The sequence below is a fragment of the Argiope bruennichi genome, chromosome 8 (genome assembly GCF_947563725.1).
Source record: "Argiope bruennichi chromosome 8, qqArgBrue1.1, whole genome shotgun sequence".
NCBI lineage: Eukaryota > Metazoa > Arthropoda > Arachnida > Araneae > Araneidae > Argiope > Argiope bruennichi.
The window spans coordinates 100,047,877-100,071,952 of NC_079158.1; the positions used below are offsets into that span (position 1 = coordinate 100,047,877).

Here is a 24,076-nt window from a genome sequence, read left to right on the forward strand (position 1 = left end):
ATTACGAATCCATTTCTTCTAAATTCAAATTACGAATCTAATAAGAAACGGATTAAATTTATTATTCTCAATAGTTACCACATTCTCAAAGGATGTGAATATTTCTAAGTTGATTCGGAATAATACAATTTCCTATTTATAAACATCATGAAACATTTCAACATGAACGAACACACTGGAACAGTTTGTCATAGTATTGCTTGTATTACTTTAGATTAGAAAATATGGAATTTAGGATCAAGGGTCAGTGTTTCAATAATACATTCTTTTGATTGAATCATTCATTGTCGTATAAACAACACTATGTACTTTAAATGTAATTTCTGTTTCTTTGTGTCAGCTTAAAAATGCTTCTTGCAGTCTTAAAATCTAAAATCAAACATTAAAAAATCTTCCACTTTGGGAAATTAAGTACGCTGAAGTTCAAATAAAGTTAAGGGTGCATGTTTATTGAATTAATAAATGTTATTGTGATGCTTAACTCTTTAACATCCAAGCACTTTTCAAGTGGCACTCCCTTTAACATCCAGACTTTCTCAGCGTGTCTCTGAAAGACATGGACTCTTCCTAGCTGAGGGGCAGTTATCCCCCGCACTCTGAAGTAATAAAACTGTCGACGCTCTACCTTGAATAATTGCCTTGCGGTTTTCGGCAACGAGATTCTTTTTCCATCAGCTTAAGAGTTTTATTCTAATGTATTTATATTTTTTAGTGTGAAGTGTTTCGCTCATCATCTTTGTGGGGTATTTTTTTTTTTTTTTTACAAAAAATTTGAAATTTATTCTATAATTTAGAAAATAGTTTTTTTGCTTTTTTTGTAAGTTTCATGTTAGGCTTCCAAACCATTTAAATAAAAACTGGCTTTACTAGCAATTTCAAAAACATCTTTATGTTTCATTTAATTCTCAATAGGCTTTTACATTTTTTTGTTGCCAAAATTAAATAATGTGTCATATATTACCATGTAAAAAATTTTTACATTGTAATGTAAAACATACATTATACATATATCAATGCAATTAGTACATTTTTTTACATAGTATAGATGTCAATGCTTTTAAGTGATAAACTAGATAATGTTTTAAATCTTCATTTAATACCGAAATAAAAACAATCGTTGGATAAAAAAAATGTTATTGCTCTTTTTGAAAGATGTTTCGAAAATAATATGTTCTTTCAACACTCAGCTAAGATTTATTGTCTTTAGCATTTTTTTTTTTTTGAGTATAAACGATTATCTTTATTGAATTTTTAAATATAAAATATTTTTCATTTTCGATAGTGATACTAAGAGAAAAGTTTTAGAACTTTAATTAAATTTTTAAAGAAGTTTTCACATTTTTTTTTTTTTTTTCCAAAACCTTACGCATTCTTGCTTTTACATTAAATAATCGAAAAAGAATGTAGGGTAAATATAAATTCCAAAAATATCTTCATTTTGCCACTCATTTTTACTAATCTTTTAAAATATAACTATTAAAATTTTTTTCTAACCAAGGGAATATATTACGTCAAACGTTATATATCTCATCTATTAAATGAAGTTTTAAAAATATGTTATCTCATCTATCGAAACAATTCGATAGATGAGATAACATATTTTTAAAACTTCATTTAATAATGAAATACAAAAGTTTATGAAATAAAATTCTGGGGAAAAATTACTCAGCGAAATATATTTCGAAAATACATTCCTTCAGTTTTCAGCCTGAACATTTTACTAAAACATTACATTCTTCATAAACTAAATATGAAGATTTAACACAATTAAAATTACATTAATCATAAATATTACTTTTTTAGTATGAACTGTCATGTTGAATTTTTCAAGCTGAATTTCTGATTTTAAAATGTTATGTGAAGTTTTCTATAGTATTGTTAAGACAAGATAAATTTTTGAACGAAAGCTTCATATTAAACTTCCCCAAATTTACACACGAGGGAATCATTTGCAAATTTTTGATAATATATACATTATATAACATTTTTTTACTTCTCATCTCTATCTCTCTCTTTCACCTGACACTCGTTAGTTTCATCTCCTTCTTCTTTGCTTAGAATAAATGAGAGATCAGCTAAAGTATCATTTTTTGGCCAACCATCATCTTCGCTGATAGATCACTGTCACTTTCATCAGAATCAAGTAAAATTGCTTTAATTTCTTCTTCAGTGTGTTCACGATTTCTTTTACTCATAATGAAGAAATAATAAGCGTTTCAACAGAAAAATTACTCTGATAATCCAAACACCCGATTCACAGTACATAAAATAAAGAGTAGAAATTCACAACTGAAGAGAAATTTTCAGAATGGCATTCTAAAAAGGAACTCAGTATTTATATAACTTATCTCACTCTTTGAAGAGAACGATAAAAAATACTCCCAATCTTTTTTTTTTTTTTTAATTCTATTTTAAAAGCGGTAGTTTGTACACGGCCTCAGAATTTCCGACAGTCCTTTGATGAAAGAATAAGATGCTTGGAGTGTAAAACGACTTCCTTTCATAGTAACAAGTGTCGCTACCCATTTTGTGAGAAAACTACGATGTGAATAGGTCGCATTGACAATGCAATGGTTTGTCTTTATATCATTACAATAGTCTTACTACTGAAAAGGGCTTCTGATGCTTGTCCGAAAAATAAACAACGTGTCGGTATCCTTATATATCATTCATCGTTACCAGAGAACTTCAGTGGAAAATTTCTTTTATAAATGGCCATAAAATCTTTCCAATTTTGAGCTAACAACACGTGAAAATAGAAACTAAAACCCTTTCAAAATACAAAATGTACGCCAACAACCTATTTAGTGAATTCCTCCTCAACCCCTACCGCCCTAAGGCAGAGGGGAAACTACTGTGAAAAAGCCGCGATTGTTGAAGATAACGAGGACCTCCTGGAGTGTTCAGTAGAGTAGCCTCTTTTAATACCCATCTCCCCTAAAACGGATAACAGCCGCCCCAAACCGCCCCACGTGGATGTTATAGGGTGTATTCTCAAACCGCCCCAAACCGCCCCGCTGGAATCGAGAGTCTGAATATTTTGATGATACTTACACACTATCTGTAAACAGCGTCATATGATATGGTTGGTGCAAAAATTCATTCAAAACATTCTACGGTGCAGCTGCTAAAGGTACCAAATGTAGCACGTAATCACTTCTTGAATACTAATTTCTAACTAAGAAATAATTTTAAAAATTTTAATCTAAAAAAATGAAATTTTCATATTTTTTGCTCATTAAATTCGAAGCGTATTATTGTACAACAAAAAGGGTATTTACACTAATTAAAAATCCATAAAAAATCTTTCATTACCATCAACTTTATTTTCATATAATTTTTTTCTTTAATTTTAATAAATTCTTAAAAATATTTTCAGTACAATTTACAACAATACTTTTTTTTTCTTTCATTAGTAATTGTATTTATATATACGAAGTTGCGACTAAAATATTCCTTCTCTGTTGGCATTATATAATTAAAAGAAAATTTAGAAATAAATAGATAGAAATATGGAGCCTAAAGCATTATTATGTTACGATATTCCGGACTACAGATTCGAATCTTCCTTTAGTTCCCTTTCCTCCTTTTATTAATAACAGAGGTTTATGATCATGTAATTAACTTTTAAAGAAAACATTTGCGTTGACTTGTACAAGTTTTTTATAGACTGTTTTATCATATCTAATTAACAATTATACAGCGAAATCAAACCTAGCTCCTATGCTATAAAAAGAAGCCAATTAACAATTCAAAAGAAAAATATGACATGTAATGCAATGAATATCGGGTGCGCACACTAATTTTCTTATCTTTCAATTACTATAATTCTTAGAAGTAAACATTACGTTTTTTTCGCTTTCTAATTGGTAGATAAGGAGTCACCTGACCCATGACATTTGAGGTTTGTTTTGCCAATATTGTTTGAAATATTTAATGAATATTATTATTTATATAGTACTTTATGGTGAAATGGTGACAAAATAGAAAAAGTAAAATTTTAACACGAAATTCACACCAAATTTAATACGTTTAAAACAATATTATTTGTTCATCCTGTTTTTAGACACACTGTTTATAGCAACACTAAGGAATAGAATTTCCAGTTTGCTCATTTTTTTTCGAGCAACGGGAATTTTTCGTCTCTTGCCTAGCAATTGTCTAAATCCCTAAGCAATATGCATATTAATTCTGCATTGTTTTTAAAAAAATAATAATGGGGTGTACAGCGATATCAGATAAAGGGGGGGGGATGCGAAGGAAGACCAATCGAGAATCTGCCAATTTACAAGAAAAGCTGATCGTGAAACTGCTACGTTAGCGGCAAAACGTGAAAAACTGATTCAATATTTAGATATTGGAGATATAAGAAAACAATGTTCGCATTGTGGGTCTTTGAGTTTTGAATTGGAAGTAGGCTGGTCGGCAAATGTATGTTGATAATATTAAGCTTCCAACGTTGAAAAAATGGTCAGTAGATTTTAAAAACTTTGTGGTGAAAGCTTATAAGCCAGTTAACAGCTACGCTACACATGCAATTGCTTTTGTATTGTGGTCATGTTATTCGGCTGCGAACCACAAGGTCCCAGGTTCTATCCTCGCTCATACCAATCCGCTACATTGGTGATCCGGACGTCCGGGTCACCAGATATGGTATGACTAAAGCGAAACTGAAGAAGTCGTGCTGTCATACATCTGGTGTGTTCTTGTTAAAGTAATTCAAACCAAAGTAAGACGACATAAACATTTAATTTACATTTTAAAACGTTTAAATATATCGATCGTAGATTAACAGAGGTAGGCTAATGCGTATTTCAAATCTTTAGAATACAAGCCAATAAACAAGGTATAGTTGAGCTGTTACACAACTTCTAAGTTCAATAATAAATTGTTTTTTTGCTTCTTCGCTGCACCACAACTAACTTGAATTGACGAACATCGGCCATCTACATTACCGAACAACAACGGGATTGGCAAGCGAAAGCGAAAAGAAGACGAAACCTCTTAGTTTTGAATAGAAATATTTCTAGGGAATACACATTATTAATGTTGAACTAATTTAACATGGTCAAAATCATTACTTAAAATAAGATTTTTTTTTTTTTTTTTTTTTTTTTTTGCATTTATCGACATATGCAACTGAAAAGAAATTTCTTTAAATATACCATATTTCCTTCTATACATTTACTTTAGGAAGTTGAGAAGCAACAATGTTGTGATTTATAGATAGTAGGCAAAATATAAAACACAGAGAATCATTGTTCAAACGAATACTATGGTTGTATTTTAATAAAAACAAATCAAAATATCTCGTAGAGAATTACTGCCTGTCATTAAAATGAATTCTTTTATTAAATCCATCTGACAGGTTAAGACACAATTAACAAATATAGGACTCGCCCCAATAACGGAACAGAACAGACCAAACAGGTTTCGAAACACGGAAAATAGCGACCAGCAACAGACAGTTCATTTAATGTTCTTTCGACACAAGATAAACACAAGGTAGCTCTCATCTTGTTTTATGTCATATTTCGCAATGCAACTCAAATACATAGAATTGCAAAGATAGCCTGCAGCAAAGTGGTCAAAGTATACAAAAAAGTAAACCAATCTATTTCAAGGTTGTTACTGTTTGAAGATCCTATCCGAACGTACTGAAACAAATACTTAATGATAACACGGAGAGACAAATGATTGAAAAATTAGTGTCTAAATATACTAATGCAAAAATTCAGCTGAAAGTTGCAATCATTTTAGTTTTTTTTAATTCTTATCATAATCATATACAGTAACAATGAATACAGAGCTTAAAGAATTCCGTTTGATTATGAAAATCGAGTCAAAATTACGTTGAATTAAAATAGAAATATTATAGATTATATGGTAAAAAGAACGGAAAATTATTTGAGTTCTGCTATGAGAGTCATTTTTCTCTGTATTAAGAAATAAAATAATAATTTTAGAATTCCAGAAAAATGCAGGGAAAGGATCAATAATGCAATGCACCCCCCCCCAAAAAAAACAGTTTTTGAATGTATTTAAATGCAGGTTAAGAGAATGATGTTAATCGTTTCTTCGATAAGGAAATTGATCGAATCAGATCACACATTTAAACTTAAAACACTCTTAGTCTTAACTCGAAGAACCACATTTAACCATTGAATTTAAAATGCAATCTGACAAAATGCTATGGCAAGATTTATATTAGAAAGCTTTCTAATATAATATTTAAAAATACTATTTTCTATATATATATGTATTCAAAAATACAGGCTTTTGATTGACCAAATTTGTCCAGCGTAATTGTTAAAATTTAGCTGAATTCCACCCTAGAAAGCCATAGATTTTACGAAATATAGATTTTTGTGTGTGTGTGTCTGTGTTCATACGATTAATGAAGTGTTCATACGATTAATGAAGTGTTCATACGATTAATGAAGAAGCTAACATAAAACTGACGGATTTTACACTATACTGATATTTTGTTTAAAAAAAGTTCATTGAGGAAGGAAACGTAAAATAAACTTACTATTTGAATTGAGGGCCCCCTCTGATATGGGGGCCCGGGGCAACTGCAACGAATACCCCAGCCTTAGTCAGGCCCTGCTTAGACATTTAGCTAAAGAGAATTTTACAAATATAGAAGCAACTTAAAAAGCTTAGGATTAAATTGGAAAAGCTTTGACTAATTTTCCAGTTGCTGTATAAAAAAGAAATCAGCTCAGACTGTCACAAATTACAGTGATTTAAGTGAAAGGGACACTTTATGGGAATGCATGTTTCATTTTATTGTGGGTGAAGAATGTTCGGCAACTGATTATTGGATTAGAATGACTCTTGCTTCAGTTGACGAAGTACTCACATAGCTTTTAAATATAATCTTTAATTACATCAATATGTTAGATGTTATTTGTGACATTTTTTTATGGACTATGGCGCATTTTTCAGGATACCCAAAATTTTATTATGTAGAATCTGAATTTTATTGTATACGTTTTTATTTATTTATTTTATTACTGCAAGATTTTCAGATTTGTCGAAACAATTTCTTACTTAGACTTCCAAAAGTTTTTGCCAATGAAGGATATGATTCAAGACTTTCTTAATTTACCAACACTAATAAAATATTAGTGCTCCGAAGATAAGGATATTGCGCATGCTGACCAGGATTGGACTTGCCTACAATCAAACAGCTAAATCAGTGGAACACAAAACGCCAGATCGGTTGCCAGATCTAATCCTTTTTCGAGTTTATCTTGAATTTTTCGTACAACTTCATAATAATAAACAGTGCTCATCACGTCCAAGGAAGCAATAAATGCGGAAAAGTGGGACAAAATAATAGTATTTGAATGTAATAATGTAATTCAGACACGGTCGAAATCGTTATTAAACAAAGGAATTGTTCAAAGAATTATTGGAAATCACTTTTATAAATTTATCTTACAACGACACTACACAATACTCGAAATTTTTCTATTCCGATAAAATATCAATAGAGAATTCTCTGACTGACTATACGCTATCATCATAAGATTACTATTACAATATATTAGAAAATGAAAGAAAATAATGTCTACATTTCTCATAATAACAGGAGACGCTGCATTGTTTTCAGATAGAAAACTATGCATTAATTTTATCCTTCTTGGGATTAGATCTTTTCATTCACTGAAAGATTTAAAAAAAGAAAAAGTCTTCACCAGAAAAGTTAGGCGGAGTTAGTTAGATCAAATTAAGAGATACCATATGAATACAGACAAAAGAATATCAGAGACTAAAATAAACCATTCATTGACTGACTAACTTGAGATTTAGACAAAAAAAAAAAATACTATTACCTCATTTATTTTACCGAAATCCAACTTGCTTTCGGCGGTTATAGCCCTGTTTTCAGACACAGCCTTTAAAAATTTTGCCGGTCCATTTTACACTCTTAACGTACTATATCAATTCATTTTTATAGTAGTTATTTATTTATATATTCTGTGTGAGAAGTACGAAAAATGATACATTTCTCTTAAATATTTAAAAGGTAATATTAAAAACAAACTAATAATTCCTTCTAAAAATTATCAAAATAATCAGCGAGCTTTCAAATCTGGCAGGTTGGATCAAAAAAACGTAAAAAGGCAATATTTGTTTCCCTTCTATAAAAATAAAATTTCACTTAAATATTATCATTATATCAAATCTAGGGAACATTTTATACATGCAAAATAGCACATATTAGCTAAATTTGCCCTCAAGTTGTAGTATGTGGTATATGACACTATTGTATGCTGCCACAAAATACCATAAGTCACTAACGGCTCTAGATTATTTCACAAAACTTCTTAAGTTCAGCATTGTGAAGTTTTTATAACAGCAACGATATATGGAAAACATTTATAAGAAACTCGAGTCTTTAACAACCAGCTTGTCTTTCCGGAATATTAGCAAACAACAACAACAACAATAATAATAAATTTTAAAAGTTTATATATATTGTCAAATAATAGCGAAAGTGATAATTTCACTTCTGTTTGTAGTTGTTTCTTATGGCACTTGCTATAGATAAGCCCGCTGACTAAGTCAGCGATTTTAAGCCGAGAGAGCGTCTCTCGTTTTTCAATAGCGCCATCTAGGGCCAAGAGTACGTCTTAGCTACTTATGCGTCACATTCGCTTGCACAACCCCTTTTTACAGGGGGCACATTCACACACCTCATAGACAGAACACAGATGAAGAACAACCATGCCTGAACCGGGACACCCAGATCACGGAGAAGACGCAGTTCCCCTGTGCCAGGATGCCCGCTCACTTCTATTTTAAAGTCAAAAGAAAAAAGTTTTTAAATAATTTTTTACATTGACAGAAGTATCTGATTTAATAATTTGATAGAATAATGGAATTAGTTTCAATTTAATCATGGGAATAAAAAAAATAACAGATTTATATCAAATTATATTTTTTTTAAAAAGTCTTAAAATGGAAGAAAAAATTGTACGAAATTGAAAACAATATTAATTAATAAGATGTGTTTTTTTTTTAATTTTAAGATAGTGTAAAAATTATTTTTACGAGGTAATATTTTCGAATAAAAATTCCTTAATACAAAAAACTTTCTTAGTTAAAATAAAAAGTTAATTAGAAATAAACTGTTGGGCTTTGAAAAGATGATAATGGACTTCCATTTGAAGAGCAAGTCTGTGGCGTTTCAACAAGATTGGATAAAAACTAGATTAGCATATTAGATATTTAAAGTTACAATTTATACATACATAGATAAAGAAATTCGGAAACGAAGAGATTAATAAATAAATCAAAGAAATCCCCTATTAGAGCTCTCTTTAGCGATTCTGTTGTAACAAATTTATTATCTCTTCAAAACGATTAAAAAATGAAAGTCACCTTCAGATTAAAACTCTACAGAAAAAAATGTTCTGGACACTTCTTTTTAGTTACATTTTTAGAGATTTGTTTGTAAACAACCACAGAATTGATTTAACTAGAGATAAGTGCTCCTTTTTTTTTTTTTTTTTTTTTATGCGCTTTATGAAACAACGTTTCTTTGTTTCTTTTTTGTTTTCTTCCCCCTTTTTATCTCCTTTTTGAAAAACTACGCGCTCGCCATTAAGAAGTCAATATAAATACTTAGAGGAAAATATATCAGAAAGCAAATGAAGCATGATACAAAGAGGAGAATCGATAAATAAACCGTAAGAAAACTTTTCCTTTAAGATTCAAGGCCAATAAGTTCATGCAGAATGAATTAAAAGGCATAAGCAAATTCGTAAACCTTAATTTCTATTTATTAAAGATACACAAATTCATCATAATTTCAACTGCAAGTATATTATTGTTACATCTACAATTTTACAATTATTATATGAATATAAAAGTAATATTTTGATTACTAAACTGTCAGGAGGAACTGACCTGATAAGATTTAGAGTTACATAATAGACTTTAAGCGGAAAAAAAAAAAAATCTAAGATACAAATGGTTAAAATGAATGAAGAAGAGAAAAACAGGAGATTAACATAACGATGTGTACTGGGAAAAAAGTCCACAATGATTGTTTTAACGGCTGATGAAGGCATTAAAGTCATTTGTAGTCAAAGATGATATCATGTCTTCGTTCTTAGAAAAGCTCCATAATTTTCATTATTCATGTCACGGATTCTTTATTTTGAGCAATATTTTGGCATCACAACGTTAAGTTTTCTAAGCTGGGCTTAGAAAAATGAAAGATTTTTTTGTTTCAATTAGACAGTAGCGTAGTGGTTTAGATCACTAGTCTACACAGGTGACAATCGTGAGAATATAAAGAGAATCTTTCTTATGATGAATTTTGAATTAAAAGAAGATCGGTAAATATTAACTCAAAGTCAAAACAAATACGTCACCTGGTGATTAAAGGAACTACAGTGTGCATGTGACAGTGAATCGTGGAGCCAGAGACAAAGCAAGGCAAACGTTCGATGATGTTGACCAGTCATAATGGTTTTCCAGAAGCATGTTTCGCACGGAACATTTTGTCGATTCTTATTTTAATGTTCTTGGTATAAGAGCATGGGTTATTTTGTATTTGTGAGTATCGTCTGTGCGATGATCATCCAAAAATTAGAATTAAAAAGTCCAAATGTACCTTTCATAACAGATATAGTAAAATGCCAATGCACATGATGAAATAACGCGCGGTAAGATGTTTCTCAAGTGACTCAAATATAATTAACAAATGTTATTTAATTTGATACAGACTTCAAAATCATACTGTTATTAGTTAATAATTTTCTATATTTAATTCTTAATATATCATGTAATGTTACAATTATTATGAAGTCATGATATGCATATTCTTCAGATTCAATAGTATTTACTAATCAATTAATACTTAGTTTCTGAAAATATTAAAATAGTTTGCTGTCATCAACAATACAACAGATGCAATGGTCCTCCCAAAACTTTCTCACATGCTCAGTAAAGAAGTTTTTATCCCAAAGAATTCTTTGCATGGCACTGACGAACAACAGTAACGAAATATTAATCTTTGGCGAGAATTTAGCATTTTTGCTGAATCTATGGTGCGGAATCTAATGGCGAATGCTTTCTCAATTAATCCATGGCATGCTGTTAATAGTATTCGAAATCCGAATTTGCATTTTAGACTTGTTTCTCGCAACCAATTTAAACAAAAATTGAACATAAAACTACACTTGCAGTCACAAAATACCATACCATATATACCAAAATACATTACCATTTGATATATTAAAATCATTCTGTTTGAGTTACCACGTATACATGTTTCTGTAAGTACATACCGATAGACGGTGAACCTCTGGTTGGATTTGGTTCAAAATTTGAAAAGGTATCTACACTATAGGTGTTAAATCTGTGAACCGAATTTTATCTATCTCGCCCTCTTCGTTTTATAGTTATCATGTTAATTTATATTTGAACAAATGGACAGGCAGGCTTCCTCTGAACGAAATTTGCTCAAAATTTGATATCAATCTACAAATTTGGTATTAAGATCGTATACCAAATTTCACCCGTCTACCTCAAAGTATTATTGAGTAATTTTTTTTTCACAGACAAACAGATGGACATTTTCCAAAAATGGTCTTCCGAACTTAAGGAGGTATAAAACGTTATGATTCTTCAAAACTTTGAGTTCGAATTTTTCGACGATTACTACACCTTCTCTATACTTCGTATACGAAAAAGTAACAAGTATACAAAATTTCAGATATACTAAGAAGCGAATATACTAATATAGATATACTAATACTCAGATATACTCATTATATACTCAGATATACTAATACAAAAACTCAGATATACTAAGAAGCGAATAAAAATCGGATACAATTTCATTTTTAATAACATAAAACAAGTCGAGTTAAATAAATTAGACCATAACACAACCTTTAAACCCCAATTTAAAAATGGTTTTTATTCATTTGAAACATTCTTTTTCTTTTTGAAAAGATGCAAATTGAAAAAATAAAATAGTCGATTGATTGATTTGCAAGATTTATTTTCTTGAACAGAGATGTAATAAAATATAAACAATAAAGAAATGGATAAGAAAAGCACGCAATTTTGAAACTTGATCTAACGATATTCTGAATTAATGGTCAATGCATAGCAAGGAAGTTTTAATGGAATAAAAATTCAAATTTCCATTACATACATTAAGTTGTTCATTGTGCAACACTAGATTCTTATACTAAGAATCAACAAGTCCTTTTAACATATGAGAATATATCGCACATAAAAATCTACAAGTATTTAACCTGCTGCAATCTTCAGATACACCGTAAGTCTGTTGTACCATCATTATACCTTTTCCTTTCTCTATCTTTCTCTTTCACCTACATAAGTACGGCATTTCCACACGCTCCGCGTTAAAGGATAACAATCCCTAACGCTTACAACATTCTTTTAAAAATACTCAAGATTCCCTTTCCTAAGATGACACGTGTAAGAGAAATCCATATCAAAATCTCATAATAAAATCATCATGGGACGTCATCTCTTTTTCTCTTGCGTCGCGATGTAGACCGACGTATTTCTTACCACTTTTCCTCTGTATAAATTATGCCTACCGGGTTAAAATAAATCGAAGTTAAAATACCAAAAGTTCCATCGTTTCGGTCAAGCATTGTTAAAATATGTTTACGCACATAAACACACGCATTTATATTTCTACAGATGAATTTATAACCATACATTTGGTGTTACAGCCTCAATGCACAGAGTTTAGGCTCAGGTAAAGATCTTGATGTTCCAAGACACGAAAATGAATGCATATTTCACAATTTTTAAGGGGGAGTATTGAAAGGGGGATGCATTCCAGGGTTTTATTTAGAGTCCATCACAGTTCTCGATGGATTTGTTTTTATCTATTTTCACTTGTCAGGCAAATACCTGTAACACAGGCATGTGTCAGTACTGTTAAAAGATTAGATAAAATGGATGCCAGACAAAAATATTTCGATTACGAACATTAAATGCATTTGAAGCATTTCAGCGATTATCTCCGTTGTTATATCTGACGCTTCCCCAATTTGAAGTAAGTGCCGAATTCCGCGATTGAGCAGACATCACGCCAGCATAAATAAAGAATTATCAAAAGTTTCCTCAAGGGGTTTTCCACTATGAAAAAGAAGTAGCGGCTTTTTAAAGAAATCAAATGCATAAAAAGTAAATTTCGATAAGAAATCACTTTGCTATTTTATCTTAGAAAATTTCTATAAAAAAAAAAAAAAAAAAAACTGAAGTTGCGATATTTGCACCAACGTCAATTTAAAAAGATTATCATGACAAACATTATTTTTGTAAGTTCCGGTTTCTTCTTTTTCTTTCAAAAAATTGCCTCTTAATTCAAGATATGATGGACTTGATTGATCTCGCATATTTAAATCCCATAATAAGTGCCCGATGCAATCAATTGCACTGCTATCCGGTTCCGAGTTTTACTCCGATGCGGAACTTCAGTACAATTTGAAATTATTTTAAAATCTTATTTATTAATTTTTAGTTATTTATCACAATGGGAGTTTAATACAAAATGAAAAATAGAAAAGAAAAATAATAAAAACAAATGAAAACCGAAAATGTAACAATAAATACAAGATTCGCTCAAGAAAATGAGTAAAATCAATATTTGTTTTTAGAATTTAATCTCTTCTAATAATAAAGATGAAAGTGTGTATCTGATAAAGTAAGTAAAAGACAGCTGCTTTCAAATGTGTATTTAACTTCATTTGCCGAATCTTTGACAACGCATTTCCAATAGCTTTGTGCAGATTTTACTTGTGTAAATGATGAAGTTCAAATGATTTTAAAGAATATGGAATTAAATTTCTTTTAAGTTGCAATTTAAATCTTTATAATGAAACGAATGTATGTTTGTGTGTGTATTTGCGCTCAACCGTTGACCTGGATTTATCAAACTTGGCACATGTATACTTTAGAGAGTGGGAATATGTAAATCGGACCGTTTTAAAATTTTTTAAAATTAGAATTCAAATAAAAATTAAGCAAAATTTCGGCGTTTACCTGCAACAACTTCTAAAAATACCACAATATAAAAATGTTTTACGTTCAAAAGTTATCTTTTCAACGAGACCAATTGTTTTGCCTTATAAATATTTTTTAAACATGTAATTAATTTTTAAAAAATATTTTAAGTATAAGCTACAAGAATCGTAGGAATATTAGATGTATAACAAACGGTAACACAATTCATTTTTTTTCTTTTGAAAAACGTAAAATTACTGATAAAAAGCAACTAAAGTTTCAGATATTTTTCGTGATTTTTTTCACAATTAGAATGCCATCCTGTCCTAACACAAATCATTATGAGCAAAGCGGATTTCAGGAAAGCAAACGATATATTTACTGGGGAGAATCTATAAAAGATTTATATTTAAAATACTATTATTAAAAAAAATTGCTGCTTTTTGCATTATTTTAGGTTAGAAATGAGGCTGCAATATTAAAAGGCAAGAAATAGCAAAGAATATAGATTTTTTTTTAAGAATTTCAGGAGAGTTGACAATAAATAAGGGAAATGCAGAGTAAAATAAACAGAACAAATAAGGCTTCTAAAATACCAGTACAATACAATATTCGATAAATCGATCAAAATTTGAAGCTTAAAAATATTTCGCTAAAACCTTTAAGACCAAATTATTTGAAAAATTTTATCAAAAATTTACTAAACTTAAATAATATTTAATTGAACTTAAGTAAAAACTGCAAGGAAATAAAATTAATATAACTAAAAAGAAATACTGACGTGATGTAAAAATAGTGTTCACGCGTGGTGTAAAAATAGTGTTACGATATTCTGTTTCAAAAATATTAAGGAAAAACGATAATATTCAATCGTTTTCTAACATTCAATCGTTTAAATTTAAATTAACGATAACATTCAATCGTTTTCAATCGGGTAGACAATTCTTAATTAAAAATTCATAAAGAATATAAATTATACCTTTTCTTTAATGAGAAGCAATTATGTGTCAAATTTGGTAGCTTTAAACACACCGGTGAGACCTGTAAAAAACTTCGAACAATTTCTGCATCATACCTGTAGCATCAAGCAATTTACAAAAAGTATTCACGTATCAGAAAACAATCCAAATAAAATGGCCCAAATGAAGAACTGAACAACCGCATTCAGATTTTAAAATAATTTCAAATACAATTTTTCACAATTTTTCCTTCAGTGCTATGACCTAAATTGAAATAAAAAATGCTTGTTCTTTTCGACAGATAAAAAATTAAATTTTATAGTACAAATTCGTTTGCGGAGATCAAGGTCTATAATGTGAAATGGATGCAAAAATTAAGCACTTTTTAAGCACTTAAGCGAAAAAAATTAAGCATTTTCGTACATGCATGAATACAAATACATAAACTCAAGAATTTTCTACGCATAGGATTTTTTCTATCTTATAATAAATTACAGTTTTTATAGAATTTTTTAAAAATATTTTAAAAAACTAATTATCTTTTTAATTTTAATCTTTGATGAAAAACAACTTTTCAGATTTTAATCGAAATATTCCAATCTGATATGAGAATTCTAAAAATGGATATAACTTTGTTTAGATGTTGAATCTAACCTCATCACTTATTTAAATTGGCAGCATTATTCTATGCAATAATTAATATAAAGAAATTCAGAAAATTTGAATTAACAGCAAATTGCATAGAATCAATATATGCTATAAACATTCAAGATTGAAATAATTGGTAAATTGGACAAAAATGGGTGTACAAAATTGTTTTCACAAAACATTAGGCGAAAAAAAATCTATGTTAACCCTTATAGTGGCAAGATTGCTTTTTTGAAGAAAAGCAAAAAAAAAAATGTATATAGGTAGCTTCTTTACACTATAAAAAACATCAAAAAATAAATAAATAAATCGTGATATGATATGATATAAAACTTAAAATTATTTTATAGTGGTAGTATATTTTTATAAAGTTGTGTGTATGGTATACTATACAAAATGAACATAAAGGTTAATTATACAAAAGAACTATAATCAATCAATTACCAATCACGTATTAGTTCAGGAAACTTAATTTATTAATACCAGATAAAGCTGATAGATTTTAATCACAATAATTTTACACAATCACAGTGTCTTAATATTGTTTTTATTTTTTTATATACACAATTAAAAAAAAAATTTACATATGAAAAGTAACTGACTATTTTCTGGTTTCTTTATCGGAGCTGAATTCCAAACGCATGTGACTGACTATGAATTTGTTTCTCCCGTTCTAAAAAACCCAGGAGATGGGTAAGATTTTACTGAAGGAATGCGAATAGCTTGTGTCTTTCTGAAGCTTTCAAATAGGACGACATCCATCAAAATACTATAACAGAAGTCAGATTTGAAAGCTGTTACTAATAAAATCCTTCTATTACTATCACAATTAATGCAAACTTTCCAGGCTTCTCCCCATTTATGATGTATCTATTTCTTTTACGTAAAATACTTTGTTCTTATTTTTTCGCCGACAGAAGCTAATCTGCTTAGTCTTTATGAGCACCTAAAGGGTTAAACAAAGTTATCAGGCATAACTAAAATTAATTCTTTGTTATTTAGAAAACTAAATGTAAAAGAAGTTCAAATGATTTTCGATTTGCAACCAGTTTGGCGTTGAAAAAAGTAGAGAAAAAAAAAGTTCATTGAAGCATTATCTTAACATGAGTTGAAGCTTGTATCCCTTCATCGAATGCTCCCCTTTTGTAGGGTTTATATATATATATATATATATATATATATATATATATATATATATATATATATAACCGGTAAATAAAGACAAATGGCTGTTTTTTTTTATTTATAATATTCATCGTTTGCGGAAAATTCGCAACCTGGAGATGCAGACTTCATTCCAGATGAAATTTCATAGCTTACAAGCAACCATGTGTTAAAATATAATATGTATAAAGGAAAACATTCTGAAGACTGGGTGTTTGCATTCTAACAAACAATATTAACTTGAAATTTTTCATTTAATTTAAAGTAACATCTTTCGAATTTAAGGCATCGTCTACTCTATGACGTGCTTTTACAATGTTATCTTGATTGCGATAGTGAATGATATCTCACTAGAAGCAATAGGATAAAATCTAAGGCAGAAACTCATTTATTATGATAATCACGAATGCAACAGACGTATCATTCATACATATCAACCAATTATTTTTATCGGAGTCAATTGTTTACTATCTTGAAATGACAGTATTCTTATACAACAACAACAATGCAAAATTGATTGTTCGTCTAATGAATCGCACAGGAAATAGGAGAAGCCTTGGAAAACTTTCAAATACAAATATATAATTTTTCAGAGCAGCCGATCAATTTTAAAACTAATATATCTCCGATACGAGACAACACTGATGATAGTGGAATTTAACTTATTTTTTTATATCAATTTTGAGCCGAAGTAAGATAGCTAGAATGAGATCTGAGACATCATTACTTCTTCAAACTTCCAAGCCACACTAAAGTACAGAGATTTGATTTCGGTGGATTTAATATACTTAGGCCTACTTACATAGCAATTATTTGATGAAACTGAATTCTCATACTATATATGTAATGATATCTCTAAATCTAAATTAAATCCTAATTAATTTCCTAATTTTTATCTTAATTAAGCCCATATTAACTTCATTCTAAAATGTTCTCTTATTTCCTGATCCAAATGCACCTTTTTTTTATTTCATTAATGCAACAGAAGCTCTGTAAAATTGCTGAAATCGACAAGTTCCCACACGCCGAGTGAAAGCATAAAAATTCGTAGATCTAAACAAATTCTTTTAAAAGATCCCTATAGTTCCCTTGCCTAAATCGTCCCTATCAGAATCTCACAGTATATAATCATTGGGATAAATATTTCGTTCGCTCTTTTATATTTTCGCTCTTGTTTTGTGATTGACACACCTCTTCGCTTCTTGTTAGTACATACATTATGCCTCCCGGGATAGAATAAAGCGAGGTTAAAAATTCAATGTCTTCTCCCTCTTCTGCCACGAAACTACTTAAAAATATGTTTTTTACACACACGCACGTACACCTTTTACCTGCAGTACCAGTGTAATGAATTCCAAAATTAAAGCGGCGAGGTGCATTTAAAATATATTACGTGGTGACGAAATGATTGTGATACAGAAGTACAATACCATTTGTACACTTCATCAGTCTAAAAATTGATTGATACATTATACTTCAGAAAATGAAAAATATATATATATCCTATAAACATGCAATCAAACCCGTTATAATGACAATGCCTAGTTGGGTTATGACAGACCTAGTCATAGGCAAATTATAATAGAATAAAATACACCAAAAAGAATATTGCATCTAAAATAGGCACATTAGCCTCTTCATCATCTTATATTTAGAACTATTGTCATTAAAATGCATACCATAAGACTTTCAATAGAAAAAAAAAATGGATAAAAAAAAATGCCTGGTTTTAGTCCTCCTACGCAGTTATTGAACAGGGAATAGGAAAAATATGTTTTCCCTGATACTCTTGCTAACGTTATAGCGAAAGTTTACATAATTTTTACTTGTCGCAAACGCATTCATTTATGTATTTAATGTTTACCCATTGCAAATATTTCATAATAGCAAGATTTTCGTTAAAAACCGTACTCGTTATATAAGATTGGAGTTAATAATAGAAGTCCCACTATTGACAAAAATTATTTTTTTAAGCTAGAAAAAACACATTAAAAAATACTGTTATTAGAAAGAAGAAATACGTAGAAACCTAACCAGTGTTTTCTACTTGTAAATAGAGGGAAGGATATTTAAAAATAATTCTAAACAGTATTTTTATTCTTGGGCTAAATTCAAATCGTTTCCATTATTATTATAAATAAATAGTTTATTTTTAATATATTAAAACTGTGGTAAGGAGAAGTTATTTATTTTTTTGGAAAATGTGATTTGCAGATGCTGTAACTTGGCACAAAACATTCTTTACAGGTACCAATTTATTTAGCCCAATTTAGTTTTTCCTTTATTGAAAAATAACTGAAAATACTTCGAAACAAATATTTATATCTTTTTAAATTTAGAACACATGTAAGTATTAAGCATAAAGTTAAAAAAATTCATTAAAACAGAAAAGTTCGTAACTGAATAAAATCTTGAATTTTATAGGTTTCATTCTTAAAATAATTAGTAAAGATTCATGTAAGTCGTACAATTATGGGTGGGATGTTCAATGTACTTACTAGAATTGATCCTAAAGCCTTAAGATTAGTCAGCAGACACTCCATCATTTTAAGTACAAAATGGTATGAGATAATTTAATTTCCTTTGTTGATTACCGAATTTATTCAGATTTTTAACCATGGTCAATTCTGAATTTTTTTAATGAAAATTTCTCTTTTTATCAACGGCGTTATAGATAAATTTAAACAAATGACTTCGGATATCTGATATTTACAAAGCGTGGTTTAAAATTTCGTCAAACATCTTTTGGATTTAAGGAATTAATCATGATTGGAATCTTTTTTTATTTGACATACCAAGAAGTTCAATTTTTATCATTGAAAAAAAATCAGCAAATATATTGTCTATAGCAAAATGGATATAATAAGTACGAAATTAACGCTTAAAAGAATAATTAGAAATCCCTACAGAAATAAGAATTTCGCAAAAACCTAGAAACAGCACTTTAATCCGTAAGTAGTGTATGTGTATTCGTACATACATATTAGCAAATACATATTTCCATAAATAACAACATTGATGAAATGCAGTCCTAAAACCAATATACGATATAATATATATCATGGAAAGGAAAAGATAAATATCCCATTGTGAACAAACATTATAAACTATATTCACCACTATCAGAATTTAGTCCATTTACTAATTAGCTTCTATCATATTCATAAATTCTATTATTTCATATGTAAATAACCTCTGTATTATCCTTAAGCAGTATGGAACATAATGCTATAGTACACTGTAGCCAGAATGAGATAGCTTCATTTAAAACAGGATGTACGGATAAGCTTAATCAAAGCGATATGGAAACATAGGAAGTACTCGAACATAATTTCCTTTAACATGGAAACGCAAAGCTGGACAAAATATACTGCAATATCTTAAGTTACGACGATTATATGTTCTACAGCCAATACTGGCCTATTGTGGCGTTTTTCAAATGGAATTTTTGAAAGTTGGCATATTCAAATTGAAATGAAACTCCACTTCTGCAAACATTTGGCATTCAAATAAAAATAAAATAACCCACCAGAAATTAAGTTATAATTTTCTTCCGGGAATGGACTAGCCTAAATTGGACATATTTGTACTGATACGTTTTGTTACTTTAGATCCATTTAAAATAGGTCTCATGGTTTGCTGTTTTTCTTGATTTTACATTTAAACTACTTTATTATACGTCCATTTTATTAGCGCATTTTCTGTACAAGCAACATTCATTAAAATTTGTAACAATACTGATATGTGCATATAAATAAGAGTACCAGAGTATCCAAGCTTCGTTCGGCAATTTTTTTTTAATTGTAAATAAAATATTATTCTATAGCTATTAAGTTATAAGCGAAATCTAACTGAATTGCAAATGTGGGATCGAACATGAGAAAAAATGCATGGGAGTCCGAACAACTACTCCATCTCTGATATGTTTATGCAGGTCAATATTTAGTTATAAAAAAAATTGTCGCCTGTGTGTCAAAAATCGCGTTTTTTCAGGAAAGACAAACTGAAAATCTAACAATAAAATTTGGTCCAAATCGTTAGAGCCGTTTCTGAGATACACGAAACAATTTTATATATAGTACACAAGAATTGTTCATTTAAAGGTATAAGATAATAATATATTTTCGAAATTATGAACCTGTGGAATAATAAATTATATCGGCATAAAATCACTGAATTAAGAAGAGCAAAAGGATAGAATAAATGCAAAAAGAAAAAGAATTTCAATCATAAAAATTCAAAGGTTTAAACAGTTTTCAATTAAAAAAAAAAAAAAAAAAAAAAAAAGAACACTTATAAAAGGAAAAGGTGAAACCAAACACAATAATTAAATGGAAACTGACTGAGAAGATTTCTACAGAATTAGGAATTGATATTTACGATCCTTATTCCATTTCTATAATGAAATTTTCATTGCACATCTACAAAAAAAAAAAAATGCTTCTATAAACTAAAATATATTTCTTTTGCACCGTTTTTTCTTTACTGTGTAATAAATTTTTCTTCTTTCTTTTAATTGCGATACGTATTAATTTAATAAAAGAATACATACACCAGACGTAAACACATCGAAGGACATCATAATTCTTATCGTTATCAACAATTCTATAAATTATGAACTTGAATAGTGAGCGGATACAGTTCAATTACAGTGAGCGGATTCAGTTATATTTTTGATTAAAGCAGTTGGAATCACCCATATGACTAAAAGTTTCAATCAAAGAAAAAATTAATCACTTTTAAAATACGCTTATTTTTCGCACAATGTCATAAAAAATGTTTAACATTTATTGCGTCGCTAACAATATTGTATTATAGCTTTATTACTGAATTAATCTATGTATACAGAGCTTGCTTAATTTTAGAGCAATATCGAAAATGAAATTTGTAGGACAGATATGGCTTTTAGATACTTTTTGCCTTAGATTGCTAGTGAACAAAAATTTTAAAACTTAAAAGAACTGAAATTTATACATGAACTTCAACTATATACAAGGACAATAAAAAAATAATATTAAGGATGAATAAATGTTTATCAATGGAAATGACGAATATTAGTTAAAATCTGTAGAATCTATTTCTAAAAAATAATAATCAGCTCAATCACCCAGTCATCCACGAATAAAAATTAAAAATTATTTACATGAAATATAAAATGCTTCTCGATAATATGGGACGCAGTGCTGCATTTTTGCAATTTGCTTGCTGATGCAAAAATTCTTATCATTTTAGAAATCAGTCTTCTATTATCAATTATCGTTTTATACTTATTGCAAGAATAGCCAAAGTGAATTTTTAAAAGGTTGAAAAGATTCTTATGAAATGTTAATTATGCATCACTTTTAAACCATTTGGCGAAACTAAATACCTTAAAAACAGAGAAAACTGAGAAATTTATTAAGTAAGAGATGCACAAATTGCAACACAGGCAGAAATGTTTTTGGAATTTATCTCGTTTTGATTTTTTTTTAAATCGAATATTCTGCCGACATATAAAATTAGATTAATAAGCATTCATGGGGGAAAAGAAAATGAATTATCAATTTTCTCCCTTTTTTTAAAAAATATATAAAGATACATGATCTGGCATTATAAATATATAAATTTGAAGTACATATCAAACCGATGTTGAGTGCAAAATTTCAGTGACTGTAAACAATTTATAGCACGAAAAAAAATTTAAATTTAGAAGAATGATTTCATTTAATAATCAATTAGTGACCCAGATAGAGGTTTTATTTGTTACTCAATAGATGACAAAAATTTCGATTTTTTTTTTTTTTTTTTTTCAAATCGTGTGTATATGCTTTTAATTCGTATTCGTTTTATTCGTATTTCGCCATAATCTTTAAAAAATTTAAGTGACTAAAATAGATATTAGAAGATAATAAAAATGGCCACTTTTATGTAATTCAACATAACTCTTCATTGTGAATTCTTTTATTTAAATTTCTTATGATTAATGGAGCTCAAATGTTTATTTTAAATCACTTGTTTTCTAAAAATTCTTTTTTTATCCATAAAAAGTTAATCTGGAAATTAATGATTCGAAGTTTGTCCTTTAAAAAAAAAAAGAAAAGAAAGAAAAAATTGCACTGGGAAAAAATAAATTTATGCTTATCTTTTTGAATTATCATGCTATTTTAAAAATTCAGATACAAAAAATTGTTAAAAACAATGCAAAGTTGTGAAAATATATTTTCAATTTCTTTTTAAAGGAAGCACAGAATGACTCCTTATCTAAATTGAATGTTAATGACAGTATTCCTGATTACTATCATTTTAATAGAGAGATAAAAGCTTCTGTAAGTTAAAAAATATTCAATTATAAGGGAAGCATTTCCTAATTACAAAATATTCTATGTTTATAAACAATATCTGAATTTTGCACGGCTCTAAAATATCTATGTTCATGATAAAATTTTGTTTAAAAAAACTGCTTCCTAATTGAAGAATATCATACACACACAAAAAATAATAATAACTTTTTATTTGATCTAATGCAAAGCTTAGTTCTGAATCTTTCTAAAAGCTAGAAAAAATGCATGTAAAAAGATTCATGATTAATACCTGGTCATTTTAGTTCATTTCTGAAAAAAAGCACTACTCTGGAAATGTACACTCTCAAACATGGCACAAAAAATAATTGCTTTTATTGTTAAAATTTTACAAATGTTTTTACATGTTACAATATTAATCCATTTTTTAAATATTATCATTTGGAATTGAATTTTTAGAGCATTTATGATTGACTGTGTGGACACAGTCTGCATTCACAATTATAAAAGCCACAGATCTAATGTTCATATATAAAATATCTTTTAAAAAAACTTTGTTTAAATTTATTTTTAAAAGAACTGTAGAATGTGCAACAAAATTTTAGAGTGAATTATTTATAGAGTGATTATTAGAGTAAGAAAATGTTATGTGAGGCCTAGTTATTAGGATTAAAATACATTTTCTTTCAGAAATGCAGAGCTGCCAACTCCACATAAAAAAATTTAGGAGCACAAGACTAGAAAAATAGGAGCAAACAAGAAAAAGTTACTTTCTTCAGTTGTTTGGATTTTTATAATATACAAATTATTCATCAATTCCACTTTTATTAATGTAATTTATTTTATGACAGTGTGGATGAAGGAATTTGTTTATACTTAAAAAAAAAGAGTGGAGGAATGTATAAATTTATAGTTGGATTACAATTAAATAGCCCATACTGGAAGGAAATCAATCCAAATAGCAAATCAGGCTTCAAATATATAGAATGATGTAAGTAAAACTTATAT

The 24,076-nt window shown here is 28.9% G+C and overlaps 1 protein-coding gene across 1 annotated transcript in view; it reads right to left on the bottom strand.

Annotated features, from left to right (window-relative positions):
- Positions 1-24,076, bottom strand: part of LOC129981322 (acyl-CoA-binding domain-containing protein 5-like) — a 62,108-nt gene that overhangs the window by 37,087 nt on the left and 945 nt on the right. The gene's annotated exons all lie outside the window — the stretch shown is intronic.